Source organism: Canis lupus, chromosome 34, assembly GCF_011100685.1.
Source record: "Canis lupus familiaris isolate Mischka breed German Shepherd chromosome 34, alternate assembly UU_Cfam_GSD_1.0, whole genome shotgun sequence".
In the NCBI taxonomy this organism is placed as follows: domain Eukaryota; kingdom Metazoa; phylum Chordata; class Mammalia; order Carnivora; family Canidae; genus Canis; species Canis lupus.
The window spans coordinates 20,450,982-20,467,865 of record NC_049255.1 but is presented as its reverse complement, the minus strand read 5'-3'; the positions used below and the strand labels follow the sequence as shown (position 1 = coordinate 20,467,865).

At 43.3% G+C, this 16,884-nt stretch overlaps 1 long non-coding RNA gene across 1 annotated transcript; it reads right to left on the bottom strand.

The window, feature by feature from the left end:
* Nucleotides 1–8,328: 8,328 nt before the first annotated feature.
* LOC111093958 lies at nucleotides 8,329–16,861 on the bottom strand. Its single transcript, XR_005383880.1, has 4 exons — nucleotides 16,621–16,861; nucleotides 8,932–9,108; nucleotides 8,754–8,830; nucleotides 8,329–8,643 (listed from the first exon to the last, which is right to left on the bottom strand). It is a non-coding gene; the product is annotated as an uncharacterized LOC111093958 (long non-coding RNA).
* Nucleotides 16,862–16,884: the final 23 nt, after the last annotated feature.

The following is a 16,884-nucleotide window of genomic DNA, read 5'->3' as shown; positions in this document are numbered from 1 at the left end:
CAGTCATGTAACCCTCCTGACACGAGTGAGGTAGGGGCTATTATTTTTTCCCCCTCTACAGATGAAAAAACTGTCCCAGGGAGTTTAAGGAGCTCACTTGGGGTCACCCCGCAAGTAAGTGGCAAAGCTAGGGCTCACACCCGGAGTGGCTAGCTGCAGAATCTGTGCTTTTAACCAATGTGTCCTTCGGCCACCCCGCATGGAAAAATGTTTTCTAATCCAAGTTAATTCCAGCCAATAAACTTGCCCTGAGAGCCAGACTGGGCACTGGGCAATGATGATGAAGACACAGAAGCATAAGCCAATAAGGAAAGACTCCAAGGAATAAGGAAATAGATACCACAAATATGACTGGCATTGGAATAATGTAAAGAAAAATGTGGAGATGGAAAAGAGGAGGAGTGTTCCAGAGGCTATGCATGTAACAGACTAAGGAACTAAGTAGTGGATAAAGAGAAGTTCAAGGTAAGGTTAAGAAGGAGAGGTTTCGGAGCCTGGTGGTGAAGGATCTTGAATGCCAGGGTGAAATGAGTGGAGTTTAGCCTGGAGTCGATAGGGAAGTATGAAGCGTTTTGGAGCAGGTGAGTGGTGCATCAAAAGTGGAATTTTAAGAGAGTTAAGCTAATAAAACAGAATAAAGCCATTTTTCTTGGACCAGGCACGATTACCATAGTCTGTGGACTAGTAAAGATAAAGTTAGATCAAAGTTAATTTTTCAAGTTGGACCTCTTTGGGAAAAGGGGATGAAATTTCAGGGATTTAGGACATCATTGATACTCAAAATGGTGAATAATGGAGAGCTGGTCCCAGTCAGGACTGATGTGTTCCCATCCCATGATTGACTGTCTTCACTTCCTTGTTGGAGTGGAGTCCTCTGATGGACCCCTCCAGTGATGGGGAATCTTTACTCCATGAAGCAGGCTGTTATCTTTGGACAGCTCCAACTGCAAGAATGAATCTTTGTTTTGTTTTATTTTATTTTTCTCTTTTCCTTTCCTTTCCTTTGCTTTTCTGATTATTTAACCACAAGTGCTCACACTGTTTTATTCAAATTTAAGCATTTCTTTATCTCATATCACCATGTTGGTAACCCCCACAGCCTCAAACCTGTCCTAGTTGTCAACAAGGGAACTTTGTGGGGGGTCTGAAGGAGTGGGATCCAGGAATGAGCGGGGAAACCTCATAGATCATCCCTACCACCACCAGTGCCACTGGGTACCAGGCAGTGAGATTCTCAAGTGGGTTAGACAAGTCTCCTGCTTCTGAGGGGCTCACTTGCTGGAGAGCAGATAAAAAGAGTGAGCAAAAAAATGTGTAAAGAATCTGCAGTGTATACATAGAAGACCCTTCCCCAGTCTAAGCTCCAGGGGATCAGGACCGCATCTGGTTTTTTCACACACTGTACCCTTAGTGTGTAGAATGAGGCCTGGCATGCTCTCAACAAATATTTATGGAATGAATAAATGAATGAGTGAATGAATAAGTATCTGATAACATCTGATCTAAAACCATAACAAGGTTCTTCTGACCATCAACTTACTACTTCACTCACTATAACCCGGTGATCCCTATTTTGTAAGGTCCCCTGTGAGGATTATCTTAGCAGATAGATATTAACCCATTGGGAATAGGCACAAAGGCATCTACTGCTTTATGTGACAACACTGCCCATCCCCGCACTGACTCCTTGACCACATGTTGAATCAACAGGAGACCGACTTGTTGAGTGAACTTGAGCAAGTCACTTAACCTCTCTGAACGTCAGGTTCTTATCCCTTAAAGCAAGGGAGTATCATGTCTGGTTCACATAATGGTTACGTATTCAAGCTGCAGAAGAGCTTGATCTCAGGGAGAGAGCATCCAAATTAAATTGACAGGCCTCTTTCCTGAGGCGGCTTGCTCTTTTCAGAACTTCAAACTCGAAGGTCAGCCCTAGGGGAACAGCTGACATTAGAGGGGCATTTGAACCTGTGAACTTTTGCCTTAAAAGTAAGAGTTCAACTCTCCCCACGTTCTCTCTGGTGCTGCAATGCTGGCCGAAGGTGGCTGCCACACTCTGTGGACGACCGACCGGAAACCCCAAATTGGGTTTGCATCTATCTAGCCGAGGTGCCTTCCTCAGCTCCACCTCCAGATGTTCCATGGGGGTTTGAGGTGTGGTGGAGGAGTTAACAGAGCCTGCTGTCTCTCTGACACAGGCGAGTGTGTGCACCCGCATGCACGAGAGAGCCGGGGGCGGGAGTGTCCCAGCCTGTTTCTGTAAAAGTGTGCCGCAGACAGCTACAGGTCTCGCCAGGCAGAAGGAAAGTGCTTCTGTAATCACAAGAAAGAGGCTTCCCCATCTTCTCTCTGAGACTGTTTGCAGACCATTTCTTTTTCAGCACACTGCCAAGCTTTTCCCCCACATCAATAATATTTCAATGACTTTTACAAACTCGCTTGCCTGCTTTTTAATAAGCAGGGCTTTGCATTGGTGGTACATGTGCAAGGTCTGACCTTTTCATAGGAAAAAACATTCATAACCGAAGCCTATATATAGAAGCTTAAGACTGGAGCAGATAAAGATGTAGGTCATATGACTTTTTTGTGTGCGAAGCATAATGCAAGAGGGATGCAGTAGACAATTCAAAACTCATGAAATACTGCCACTGGCTTGAGCCCTCCTAATATTTATCAAAGGCTTTAAATAATGACTTTGTTTTCAACTGGGAATTATAATGCCACCTTCTATCCCTGAGCACGGGAATTTTTTCCACAGGGCAAATTGACTTAGTTTAAAAATATATTGCACTATCTAGTTAACTCCTAACTATTCCTGCTGAAGGAAAGAACGGAGGCCATAAAAATGCATTCAGTGAACAAACACTTAAAATAATGTGATAGATAATCAAAAGATCTGATGTGTGTCACTCACCAGAGGAAGACATTTCGCCAGGCCCACCATTACCCGAGTGAACATAAACTAAATTCCTCAGCATTCAAGGCTAACATGACCTGGAAGGTGCCTGCCTTTCCAAAAATCCCCTCAACACCATTTTTATACTTTTTGTTCCAATATATCTTACAGGTGTATGCCTCCATGTTCCTTTATTTATGCCTTTGCTCCCTTTACTCTCTCTTCTTGGGACACCCTTTCCCAGACCTGTCTGGGAAAAACATGGCCAAGTCTATTCTGAAATCTATGGCTCACACGTAAAGGCCATGAATCCCCCTTCTCTTCCTTTCCTGCCTTTCCCAAGCTCTTTGCTTTTTCACGAACTGATTATAACTTGCTCTGGACTATGCCTACTTGGTGTTCATGTCTTTTTTAAATAGGTTTTAAATATTTATTTATTTATTTATTTATTTATTTATTTATTTATGGGAGAGAGAGAGAGAGAGAGAGAACCAGCATGCAGCAGAGGGAAAGGGAGAACAGGACTCCCTGCTGAGTAGGGAGCCTGATGTGGGGCTCGATCCCAGGACTTCAGGATCAGGACCTGAGCAGAAGGCAGATGCTTAACTGACTGAGCCATCCAGGCTGTTCATGTCTTATATCCTATTCTACTAGACCATGAACTCATAGAGGGTGGGGCAAGAATAATGTTTGAGGCACCCTTTACCAGCCTTAGGTGTAATACTTATTACTGGAGACGACATACAATAGAAAGCACCTGTAAAATACATTCCTGTAAAATGTTTATTAAGTGAGAGAATCTGGCTTTGGGAAGCACTAATAGTGGTTTGGTGAGCATTTATTGTGTGTAGCCACTCTGCTAAGCATTATCTCATTTAAGCATCAGTAGTGAACCCATGATGTTACTGTTACTATGTCATCTTCCAGAGTTGAAAAAAAAACAACAACAAAAGCTCAAAGAAATTCAAAACCTCAGCCAACATTACATAGTTGGCAGAAAAATAGGCCAGAGTTCAAACTCAGATCTGTAGGGGTCAGAGTTCTGCTGGGAGCTGCCTTTTTCCAGCTTATAAGAGCTGATTGCTAAATTAACAGGAACTTTTGTGGGGCACCTGGGTGGCTCAGTTGATTAAGTGTCTGACTTCAACTCAGGTTAAGATCTCAGGTTCCTGGGATCTAGCCCTACATCAGGCTCCATGCTCAATGAGGAGTCTGCTTGAGATTTATTCTCTCTCCCTCTCCCTTTGCCCCTCCCCTCCGTGTGTGCACTTGCCCTCTCTCTCAAATAAATACATAAAATCTTTAAAAAAAAAACAAATTAATTATAGGAATTTTGTGAACTGGTTGAAAGGACGGCTGTTACTAAATATTAAATCATGTAAACATACAAATGAATTTTAGTAAAAGCAATGGTAATAAATACTCAAAATTCACCACTTCCTACTTATTTTACGACATTCTATTGTATATGCTCTTGAGGTCATCAGTATTTCTTGTATCTGTATGTTAGAAATATCCCATCGTGGTGTGCTGCTGTGCATCTCTATCGAACTCTGCATTTGGTCAGGTGGCACGACTAGTGTGAATGTGGCCACTATGGGAATATTTATACAGAGAATATTGGAAAGCACAACAAACGCGGGCTTCCCCTCACCATAGCCCTCCCCCTGTAGAGCCGCTCGTTAAGCATTTACCAGCACACCGCTGGCCTGGCCCCAAAGTCGGACAATGCTGCAGTAAGTAATAGGCTTAGGGCCCAACACACACATGGACTTTGCTGTTTCCAGATTTAGCTTTCCAGTAGGGCCCTGCTTTGGGCCATTGCAGGTAAGCTGCTTCCTGATGACAGGAAATTGACTTTCATTAAACTCTTTTGGGCTTTGGGGTTGGAGTGAAAATAAGTCCAGAGGTTGTTTTATGCCTATAACCCATATATCCTAAACCTTACCACAGGTTTAATTATTATCTTCATCACATCCTCCACACGGGAATATATGATGCAGCTCTTGCAGAGTAAAATGAGAATTCCAAAATATGGCTATAATTTGATTTCCCTCAATTTACATAAAGGCAATAACCTATTGTTTTGTGTTCATATCCTTGGAACCTGGATTTCATGTGCCCGGTTTCTGCAGTATGTACCTTACATGTGGTATCATGAAATGAAATATGAACTTTTAATCAGAGGTTATGTGTTTTAGTACTAGCTCTTTAACTCAGGGGCAAGTTAGTTAACATCACTGGGCCTCAGTTCCCTCATCTGGCCAAAGAGGAGTTTGGCTTAGATGTACTTCTAAGACCCTTATAGCACTACTCCTGAATGGAAGTTGCTTCTCTTCTCTAGGGCTCAGTTTGTGCATCTGTAAACAATGAGGGGTTGAACCAGGGAATTCCTAATGTCCTTTGCAGTGCCGGAAGAGGCTGGATCCATGTGAAAATCTGTGTGTCATTCCTATCAGATACCATCATGCTTTACCACCTGCAAGATGCCAGGTAGCCTGCTGAGCACCCAGAACGCTGGTGGCAAGAGGACTTGGAGACGGAACAGGAGCTCTAACTGCCGTGAGGAGGCCAGGCTCTGTTGGCCCTCAAAACAAAGGGAAAGGCGTGGGTGCAGGGAGTGCCTCTGCTGTTTTCTTTTAGATGATTTAGAGGACTAAAGAAGTGAGGGTGAAATACCTGTACAGAGGTTTTGATTTGACACTCCAGCTGGGTCTGCAGTGGGAAGGGAGGGGCGGGGGGAGGATGGAGGCCTACGAGATAAGACAGGTGATGATTTCTATTGGCCTGGGGAGATGTGAAGGGATGGTAGGAAGGAGGAAAGGAAGGAAGGAAGGAGGCAGGGAAGAAAGGAAGGAAGGAAATGTGTAATTCTTAGGGTGAGCAGAGCACAGACACGCAGAGAGAATATTTCCTTCCTTACCCTTATCTGTTGACCCTGAAATCTAAACCTGTAGTATCTTTGTATCTTTGTGGAAAATCAAAAAGTATTCTTAACTCCTCATCAACATCTTCATCTTTGTCCTCACCCACACAGCTCCATATGCTTTCCAGGTTACAAGCACTTTGACGTCCATAATCTCATTTAACTCACAAGACAGCTCTGTGAGGTAGGTATCATTACTTGAACTTTTCAAAAGAACTGGAGATGCAGAAAGGGAATTGATACTGCTCAAGATCACCTAGGTGTAGAGCCTAGACTAAGCCCATTCTTTTGATTCTTAGATTGGCTTGCCTTCCTAGCCTCTAAATGTCCTTTACTGGAAGCTGAAATGACAAGTTTCTCAGCTGCCGTTCACCCAGGACAGAACCACACTAGAGAAAGAAGACATATATATATATATATATATAAATTAGACTCACATTGAATCCTAGAAATGGAGGGGACCCCACAAATCTCATGGCCCACCTCTTAAATTTTCAGATGGGGAAAATGCAGCTCACAGAGACACATGGCATGTCCAGGTTCATGTAAAGGGTCAGGATCAAAGCTGGGACTTCACCTTTTGTCAATGCCACCTGCTCTGGCATTGTCTATTTTTATTGGCTTTTTAGCCACCAGCAACATTAAGAGGTCATAACTACTTCAAAATTCTTGACTAGCATTGTGAGGACAATGAAACATTTTCTTCCAGCATAGACACGGACTAAAGAACCCTGGGTGGAGGGAGGCCAACATGCTCCGATCTCAGCTGTCATTTTGCATTTCATCCACTCTGTGCCAGAATTGGATTTATTGCTGGTGAGAACAGTGACTCATGCACTTTTGATGCCAACCAACTAATTTTTCATGCCATGGCTTGGTAGGTATGAATGTTTAGTATGTGATCAAAAATGGAGACCCCCCCTCTCCATCATCCAATCCTTTAAAATTGGTTTTGCCTGAGCCTATGGACTTTCTCAAACCCAGATCAAACTTTTACCCCAAATGTAACTGGTAGACTTTATTTTAAGAATTGCTTACTTGTAACCTAGGCAGGCAAAATAGAATAGGGACAGTTGCTTCATTTAGGAATCACCTATCCTGAGTCTATCCCCTCTGCTTTTACTAAATTGATCTGTCAACTTTAATAACTCTTTTTTTTTTCTCTTTGAGCCACATTATTCCCATCTGCCAAATGAGAGGGTTACAGTAGGCAACTTTTGGGTGATTATTTTCACAAACTTCTTATAAGATCGTACCTTTACCAGAGCCATCCTGCTACATCTCAGTTTTTCTATATGGTCTTGCTTTGCTTTGGAAGTAAGTTTTGGCCTATGTTCTCAGAGGGTTCTGCTCTGTTTCTGAAAGAATGAGGGACTCCTTGAAAACTAAGATGAGCCATATCCATTTAACATGTTTGAAGTTAACTTCAGGATCAGCAATGAGAGTACAACAAAACTCAAAACTTGACATGACTTAAGCTTTCTCTCTCATTATAATATTTTTTTTGAAATCCACTTGCCAGGCCAGATGGACAGATCACATGCCATAACCATCCAAGAGGTGAGGATGAATTCAGAAAGAAAGAACTCGAGAGGGCTAGAAACCAATAGAATGTTTTATTTTAAAGTCACAGGTAGTTGTCTCAAGACTCAGCTGGCTTTGATCCTAGAGACCTGGCTGTAATGATTTTTCTAACATGGCTATGAGAACTCAGATCTAAAACTTGGGCCTCTTCCTTCACTTACTCAACTGATCTTTCCTAAGTGTCTCTCCAGTGCAAGGTACTTTGTTATGGCTGTGGGAAAACAGGGATGATTTTACTATCACTCTGATCATAAGGAGCCTGGAGTCTTACAGAGATGATCTGGCGTGCGCACGGATTACTATAGTTTAAGGTAGTGGCTTCAATGCCATGAGAAAGCTCTGGTTGCTGAAAGGAGAATAAGAGTCCATCTTACTGAAAGTACTTCCCAGAGGAAGGGACACCTTCAGTCTTCATGGTGGTCAGTGGGACTTTATTTCAATGTTAATGAGCCAAAGACTGGGGAGCTCACTGCTCTGTGATCCTGGTGTTTTTTTTTTTTTTTCTTCATCTGTAGAATGGGATAATAATTGTATCAATTTCATAGACTTGTTGTGGGTACTACATGAGTTTGTTCATATGTGTTAAAGCCCTCAGAAAGGTTCCTGGGACATTGTTAGCACTCAAAAACACGAGTCATTATTTTTGTTCTTAACATTGGAGTAAAATGACCCAAAAATTTCTTGCGGTCTTTAACGAGAGATCAGTGGAGGGAAGACCCAAGCTCACAGAACACTTTTGTTGCTATAGTAAAGGCTACTTGGGTGTTCACTGGCGTCCAAGCAGCCCGGTTTTCCAAGTGTGCCCTTGCTTCCTCTCCCCGTCCTCCACTGCTCTTCTTTCTTTGGCTCTCAATCTCAGACACACACACACACACACACACACACACACACACACACACACACACCTGTTTTTTAGAAGCTGGACTGTTTATCAAAAGCCCCGAGTGTAGGAGTGTTTCAAATGATTTTTGGAAACTGAAATGATTTTAGAGATTATAGGCATCAAGACTGTGGGTGGGAAATAAAAACAATAGGCAAGTTCATATCATTTAAGAGAGGTGGGTTTTCTTTTCTTTTCTTTTTTTTTCCAAAAGCATCATCATTTATGTGGTTTGAGAATAATCTTTCCTCTGGAAAGTAGACATTGCAACATACGGCACAGAGATGTGGCTGATTAATTGTATGAAAGGCTCAGTCTCTTTTGAGCGAGGCTTCATTCTCTTTCAGGCATAGCAGCCTACAAGAATAAATTTGCTTTGACTCATATATTTTACATAAACCAAAGAGGTTATCCCTAAGACGAACTGTCTGGCTCACTGCTCCCCACCCCCACCGCGTCCCACATACCATCACAGGAAGGCATTAGCAGTTTCAAAACTTGAACTTTCTCTCAGAAATTTTCTTACTTCAGTCAAGCAGGATTTCTACATTAAAACATAATCATTACTGTGCCTGTTGTAATTAATGATTGTGGGCATGTTATCTTTTTAGATTTGAAAACAATGAGACACTATTTCTCACTTACCGTGAGTGTGGCAAATCGTGGGCAAAGGTTTGCCTTCGTGGATCCAGCTGTGGTTTTAGTCTCTCTTTGTTCACACTGTCAACAAGGATAAGCACAGGCAAGAGGCCGAGCAGGACTGGGGTTCTTGGAGCTCACCTAGTACACCCTGCCCACACGTCCATATTACAACTGGAGAAGCTGAGGGTCAGAGAGAAAGTGACTTGTGTAAGGTCATACAGGGGTTAGAACCCAGGACTTCTGAATTGCAGCAGTCCAGGATTCTAGCAATAGAACAAAAGATTAAAAGGCTCGCGCTTAACCACAGCCTCAGAAACACCAGTAACTCTCACGAAGTGTAATGACATGATGCAATAGTATCTGACCTGAAATGATTGTTATGGGGATAAATAAGATAATGAATGTGAAATATTCACATAAAATCTTAAAGCACTAACTAGATGGTTGATAAAGACTACAGAACATCTAGCCCAGTCAAAGGAACACGAAGAATTATTTTCTTCTTGCAAATAAAACAGAAGTCCCAAGGCCATTTTAATTGTCTGTGTGCCTTTATGTCTTCTTTCAGCCTGAAGTTTTGTTTTTATTTTTATTTTTTTTGCATATCTCAGTACTAGGAAGCTTCATGTCATTCTAGAACTGAAGATAATTTGTCTCAGTCTATCCTACAGCTAACAATTCTCAAACGAGCACAAGTGTGGCTGAGATCAAAAGCAGAAGCACTAAACTAAACTTGAAGGTGGCATTTGCTGACCTAAACCTGGGACAGGAAGTCTAAACTCTGAGCACAAGATCCCCAGTCAAATAGGTAAATAATTTCTTTGGCACCACAAAGGCTTTCCCTCTAGAGCATGGGGGACTGGGAGAGGTGGTTGAAGGTTAATCCACAAGATAAATTGGGCTCAAGAATGGAAGTACACGGGGATCTCTGGGTGGCGCAGAGGTTTGGCGCCTGCCTTTGGCCCAGGGCGCGATCCTGGAGACCCGGGATCGAATCCCACGTCGGGCTCCCGGTGCATGGAGCCTGCTTCTCCCTCTGCCTGTGTCTCTGCCTCTCTGTCTCTCTCTGTGTGACTATCATGAATAAATAAATAAAATCTTTAAAAAAAAAAAAAGAATGGAAGTACATGCTGCTCTTGGAACTTTTTAGATCTGGATTTAAGACAAGTAGAGTCACCTGTAAGGTTGGCAAGACATATTTCATGCTTGTAGAAGCAGGATAAGACATGTTTGGAGTCAACCACAGGAAGAAGTTCCCACGAGACAGAGTGTGGCTCCGAACTTTCGAGCAATCTGAACTATTCAAGCTTGGAGTCAGGTTGCCTCTGAGAAAGAAAGCTCCTCACTCCAGCCCCTGTTCAACAGAGGCTATTGAGGGGGATGCTGAAGGAGAAGAGTCAAGCTGAGAGGGGCTGCAGACCAGATAGGACCTCTTGTGGTCAGCCACACCTGAAAAGTCTCTCCAAGAGTCTAGAATTCCTTTTCCCATGGAGCAAAGATTCTGGGGGAGTCGTAGGAGGCAGAAAGACGATGGGCAGGGCAGAATGGAAAATCCTTGAGCGGCCTCACCTTTCTTTCCCATCATAGGACAATAATGGGATCCTGCTCTCAGGGAAATGAAAGGGCAACAACTTTCCAAGGCAATAAAAGGAACTGCTGCTAGTTCTATATTCAGGCAACATGTGGAAGTCCTTGCTTTCAGAAGAATTGGGGGTTTTTGCTTTTGTTTTTGTTTCTGTTTTTCAGTACAAAGGCTTCTATGGCTAAAGTGATGTGATCCAGATTGTGCAGCTGGGTTGTCCAATGAATGGTAGGTAGTACTGGGCTTGGAGGCCTACCTTCCGCAGCTTAACAAGTGCAGTACTGGTGTGGATCACAGTGGAGGGCGGTGATGTTGAGGTGGCTGTAAAATTTTTCATAATATTTGTGCTGGTGCTTTGAGAGACCAATGGGATCCTTGGAGAGTGTCCACTCTTAAAACACTCCATGGAATACTAATTGCATAAGATCCATGTTCTATGGCCAACTTAGAGGACTGTTGCATATCCATAGCCCCCTTCCCCTGAAGATTTGCATGCAAAAACTCCGAGGATGGCTGGAGCAAAGCAACTGTTTCATTTTGAATAATCTTGCTTTTTTTTCTAACTTTTTTGGCCATGGCAACCATTTTAATCTAATGCTACTATCATCCTGGGGACCAATGCTCTGTAACAAGTACTCTGGATAACATCTTTGGGTCATCCCATGGATTTGGCAGTCACTGATGCAGGGACCAACAGACTGTTAGAACTGAAAGAAACTCAGCATTTAATGTCATCCCTCTATTTTTTAAATAACGAAAGCCGAGGCCCAGGGAGTTATATAAAAGTAATGACCAACAGCCATTGACCCTGACCTACAAAAGACCTGAAGTTTAAGAATGACTGTGTAGCATGAAGTCATGGATTTTGATGTAATATTATATTATACATAAGGGTAGATGTGACTTACAGGAACACTGGACTTGGACCTAACTTTGTATTGGGGATTTCTGTCCTCCCCACTGTCACTGTTTGGGTCCATTATTCCACTTTTATTAACACTGGGCATGCTCCTCTCTAAATTGGGGAGGATAATGCTTGTCTGGCTGATTTCACAAGTTCTGGTGAGAATCAAGAGAGAGAAAGGATGTGAAAGTGGTTTATAAATTGTCAGGCACTATATAAACGGTGGAGGCCCTTCCTTCTCCTAAAGTGTTGATGCTTTGGCTGGTCATCAGGAGGATGAATGGATTTTTCCTTTGCTCACCTGTTTCATGAAGATGGCCTGCATCACTATCTCCATAGGTCTCATCTTTTATCTACTTTCACGGGTTAATGTGGTGACTCATGTGTGGAAGCTCTTGGCAAAGTCACTTGCCCCCTAGAATGGGACGTGGAATCAATGACTTTACACTCATAGGCAGCCAAGTTGACTGGCCAGGGAAAGCAGAAAGTTATGAGTAAGGCCAAACTCTTAGCAGAGTTTTAGATATTTGGCTGCTAATTCTCACAAACACCTGTGAAGAAAACAAAGGCCTCCAAATCCTGTGTTGTCAGGACTAAAAAAAAAAAAAAAAGAAGAAAATGAAAAGGCTAATAAGATCATCACCAAAAGAAGAGAGAGCAGAAGAGACAGAATGACTCGGTTGATGAAGTCTTGGCATCTTATATTTGGAATGTTATTGATGATCTGAGTGTAGTATATGAGGGCTTAAGTGAAATGAATTGGTGGTTTCAGTTCCGGATATGGTATGCAAAGAAAAAACAATCACTCTGAAATTTAGAGCTTCCTCGTCTGTGCTTCAGGAAGCCGCACACCTGAAGCTGAGCGTGGAAACTGACTCATTTCTAGCCCTTTGAGATTAGCCTCTCTAGCCCCCAGACTGTGGGTAGAATTTAAGGCCTAATGGGGAACCAGAATTGAGTCTGGCCAAACCTGGAGAAGGAAATCAGAGGGAAGGTTGTTGGATGCACAGCTCTTTTAGAAGGCTTGGCCTTCCGGTAGTTTCTACAGGCAACAGACCTTCTGGATAAACTATCCCTGAAGCTTTTTGGTACAGTTGCAGTGTTGAGGGTAGGTGGGCGGTCTGAAATGGGAGAAAAGCAAAACACAAATGCAGCGCTTTCCTTATTTTCACAGTCACATTAAAGCAGGTTGGCTGACTGACCCACTTGGGGGAACAACATGACCGTGAGGCTGCGTGTAAAGGGTATCGTGTGCTTTCACTCCAGCAAGCTCTAAGAAGCAATGAGCTGTTCTTCCTGACCATCCCAACAATCTGTGGATTTGGTATTCTTTCTGTGTGCCCGTCAAGTACGGGGAGATGCCAAGAAGAGGCAATTTCAATAAATTATTTAAAAAGAAAGGTATATTAGAGTTCATACTTTCCCTGTTGTCTCTTTATACCTCAAATACAGCTGCAGGTGATGTGGTGGTCAAACTGAGGCAAGGAACTTGGGATGATTAAAAGGGGCTCAAATCTTGTAGAAATGACCATTTCAAACTTGATCCTTTACACCTTAAATCAGCAGTTTCCAGACTTTCTGCAGCTCATCACAGCAAGAGAAATAACCGCTAAGATGACTTTTTGCTCCAATCAGATCGACACATTTAAAAAAACGCCGTTTGTTTGAGGACAATGAGAAGAACGCTGGCTCACGTGAGAAGTCAAGAAACAAGAGGATGCTGGGGGTGCAGCAGCAGAAGACCTGGCTTAGGGTCAAAAGATCTGCGTTTATGAACTCTGGACCTCTGGTGGGCCACTGAAGCTCTCTAAACCTCAGTTTTCTCACTTGTAAAACGTGAACACTAATCACAAAATGAGAGCACATGTGTGAAGGCACTCACCTTAGAGATGGTGAGGGCTAGGCAAAGGCTCATAGCTATGAGCACATTAAGCTTTTAAATATTAATGATTAATTTTTGTTAGAAGTGAAATTTCAGACTTCATCATAGGATCACCAATAATCTTCCAAATTTTCCCATCTGCAAGGCATTTAATGAAACATGCAGTCCACATGATCGATTTATTCTCATGCCACTTCCAAAAGTATTTAAAGTAACTTATTAGATATAGAGATGATAGTTTCAGCAAAGCATGGACAAAGGGTAAAGACATGATCAAGAGAGGAGAGGACAGTGAAGGGGAAGAAAACTCAAAAGCAGAATAATTTTAATGAGGCGTATAGCATGACTTTGAGCTTCCCAGCAGCTTAGATAAAAAGGGAAATGCACTGTATTACACAGTGCGAGTAAAAGGGAGTAGTAAAGGGAGAAAGAGCCATGGAATGGGGGAGCAGGGGAAGAACCCAAACTTCCTGGCCCTGACCTCTTACATGTATCATGGGCATCTTTATTCAAGAGATATCAAAAAATAAAATGTGCAGGAGCTCCAAAAGGAAACGCAGCAAAGATACTGTTCCAGTCTAACCACTAGGCGATATTTTCCTCTGAATCAGTGCTTGCCTCCCAGAACAAACAAACAGCAAGATGATTAATAGAAGGAGCAGGTTGCCTTTAAAAAAAATAGGGCAGTGAAAATGAGAATATTTGCCCCTGGCTGGGGCGTGTCCCTGGCCCAGGTACTCAGAGAGGCAGTCACCATTCATTAGGGGAGTCAAGTAGGCAAGGCAATCTGCAAGGTGCCTTGCACAAGGTCACTTGGTGTCTCTGAGACTGACTCTGCATTCTGAGTTCCTTAATATGATTTTTTAGGTCACAGTGTTCTAGGCAAAGCTCCCTGTTGATGTACATCTCTCATGCAAGATTTAGATCACCTCTTTTCGGGCAGAGCTCCATGGAAACACCGCCCATGATTTCTGAAATGGAGTCTGATTGGGTACCGGTAATGCCCAGCTGGAGTGGACAGTGTTCTCTGCAGTTGACACATTGCTGGACAGTTGGCAAGCCTGAGACTACCAGAATCTAGTCCTTGGAGGCTATTATTATTTTAATGCCATAGTAAATTCCTGTTTACCTAAGATGGCTAGGGACTGGGGTATTCTGGGCAATGGAAAATTCTGGTTCATCTGGTTACCATTTATAACATTTACTGATACATAGTTCCCAAATAAGTAAATTACAACACACTTTGCTGAACACTAACATCATACGTTGGTATGGTTTAAGCTTTTTTTTCTTTTTTGATAATTCGTAAGATACTTTAGGATCTATTAGCATCCAATACCATCGTTAAGATTGTAACCTCCTTTTCTGGGATCCTGGGTGGAAATGCATAAGGTGTGGAAAATTGGGCTGCATCCATAGTCACTCCCAACCAGGCCACTGGAGTGGCTGTGGTTTAGTTGAATCACTCCATCTTTGATATATGTTTGTTGGCAAGTGAAATAATTAACAAACGTATGAGCATTGTACCTGGCGTATGGTAAGTTATTGTTTTGGCATTTTTCCCCCTCAAGGACATCAGGGGAAAAAAAGAATTCTGATTCATTTAATTGGTCAAGTTTAGCATCTGAACAAATTCAATTCATGGTTCAATTCTTTCCAGACCACAGAAATAACAAGCCTAGTTCCCTTGATTCTTATAAAAGAAAACGAAGGCCCAGAGGGGGAGTGTGAGTCTGCCACAGTCTCGTGGATGCTAAGGGTTAGAGTTGATGGGAGAGCACTCATCTACTGGGGCTCAGGCTGGAGCGATTTTTACCAGTTTGACTCCTGCATTACGCACTTTCCGCACAGTGGGGAATAGAGATGGAGAAGAAACATGCCCTTTGTGCAGAGACTCTGGGAACTCACAATTATCAATACTGCTTGAAGGTCATCAAAGACCGTTTGAAAGTCCCCTTCTGTATGAAAGCCCAGGCTCCGGCTCTGAGACAGTTCACAGGACGAATGGAGTCCCCAGGATCCAGTCAAAATAAAAACTTTTCAAAAACAGCAAAGAGCCCTGCAACTCCCCACATCTGCAAGAGTCAATTCATAAAAAGGCACCAGATGGGTTTCAATTCCTAGCATCTTCCTTTGCGTTGCCTGTGCTCTAAGCTGGATTCACTCCCCTCTCTGCTCTCGGTGCTTTCACAGGTGCTTTCACAGGTACGTTTGTACTCACTTAACTTCCAAATTAATTTACGGTAAACTCCTCCCAGTGTAGGAAGGGGAAGAAGGAAATCAACGATTTTAATGCCGATTGCATTTTTGAAAGGCAGGACTCGGTCTCTTTCCAATGAGCTGCTCTGTTGGTTTAGAAGTGTTTTCTTTTCTGCAGTTTCAAATTCTGACTTGTCCCTTTTCCTTTCATCACGCTGAGTGCCCTCATCCTACCTTGGATCACGGGCCTGGAAATCCACTGTTTGCACAGAACAAAAGACAGAGGGCCGGGGTTTCTGTTGCCGCCCGGAGTGAAGGGGAAATCTCACGTGAGACTGGGCCTGGGCTGGCTCCGAGGGCCCCAACCCCTGCTATTACTGTTGCCAGAAAGGTGCCTTTGATACGCGGACGTCTAGATGACATCCCGTTGGCTCCAGAGGCTTCTCTGAGTGATCTCTCTCTGTGCCTGGGTGCTCGTGTGTGTACAGGCTAGCCTGATATTTCCTATGAAAGCTCTGTGCTGATTACAAATAGATAATTGATTACAATAGCTCCCATCAAGGGATCATGTGAGGCCATGTGTCAACTTGCCGTGAGGCTGGAGTGACGTCACTACCAATCCACTTCTGCCAGAGGTCATGTAAGTAAGAAAGGGAAGCAGTCAGAGCAAAGCTCTTCATCTGTCTACCTCGTCGCCTCTCAGGATTCTCCAGTGACACCCCCTTAGCCCAGAGGATGCATTCTAAGCCTCGGAGGTGCACTCAAAGGTGGAAACAGGGTGTGGCAAAGAGAGGCACTGGGTAAACATGTTTGAATAAATAATGAGGCTTTTCTTCAAGACCTGGCTGACTGTTTCTGTCCCACCCCCTCCCCAGCATGGTGAAAAATCCCCCTTCTTTTTTCTTCTACACCTTCTGCTGTAGCCAAACACACTGCCCACCTTCCTCCACGGTCCTGCCCTCAGACTGCCCCATACCTGTGTTCAAGCACTTTTCCTGACCGATGCAGTGAAGGCCATTTCTGTCTGTTGAATACCCTTCCTCCTTTGTGAGATATTGCCTCCTTCCTTCATCCAACCTGTGTCCACAAGGGCTTTCTTTGCTCTCTGCTCTGCAAAGAACTTACCTGTGCCACCTTGACTGGATTATTGATCTCCCTCACTGGAGCATAGACTCCATGCGTACAGGACCCGTTTCATCCCTCTTTACATTCCTTGTGGCACCTCACATAAGGCCGGACATGTGGCTGGCATCAAGACGGGTCCTGTGGCTTGAACTGAATCTCCAGTCACTCTTTCTAGCCTGACAGAGAGAGAACAGTGTATACTCCTTCTTTTCTCCTCCATCGAAAGCTGAGTTTGGGATTATTTCGGTCCTCACCTCTGACCTA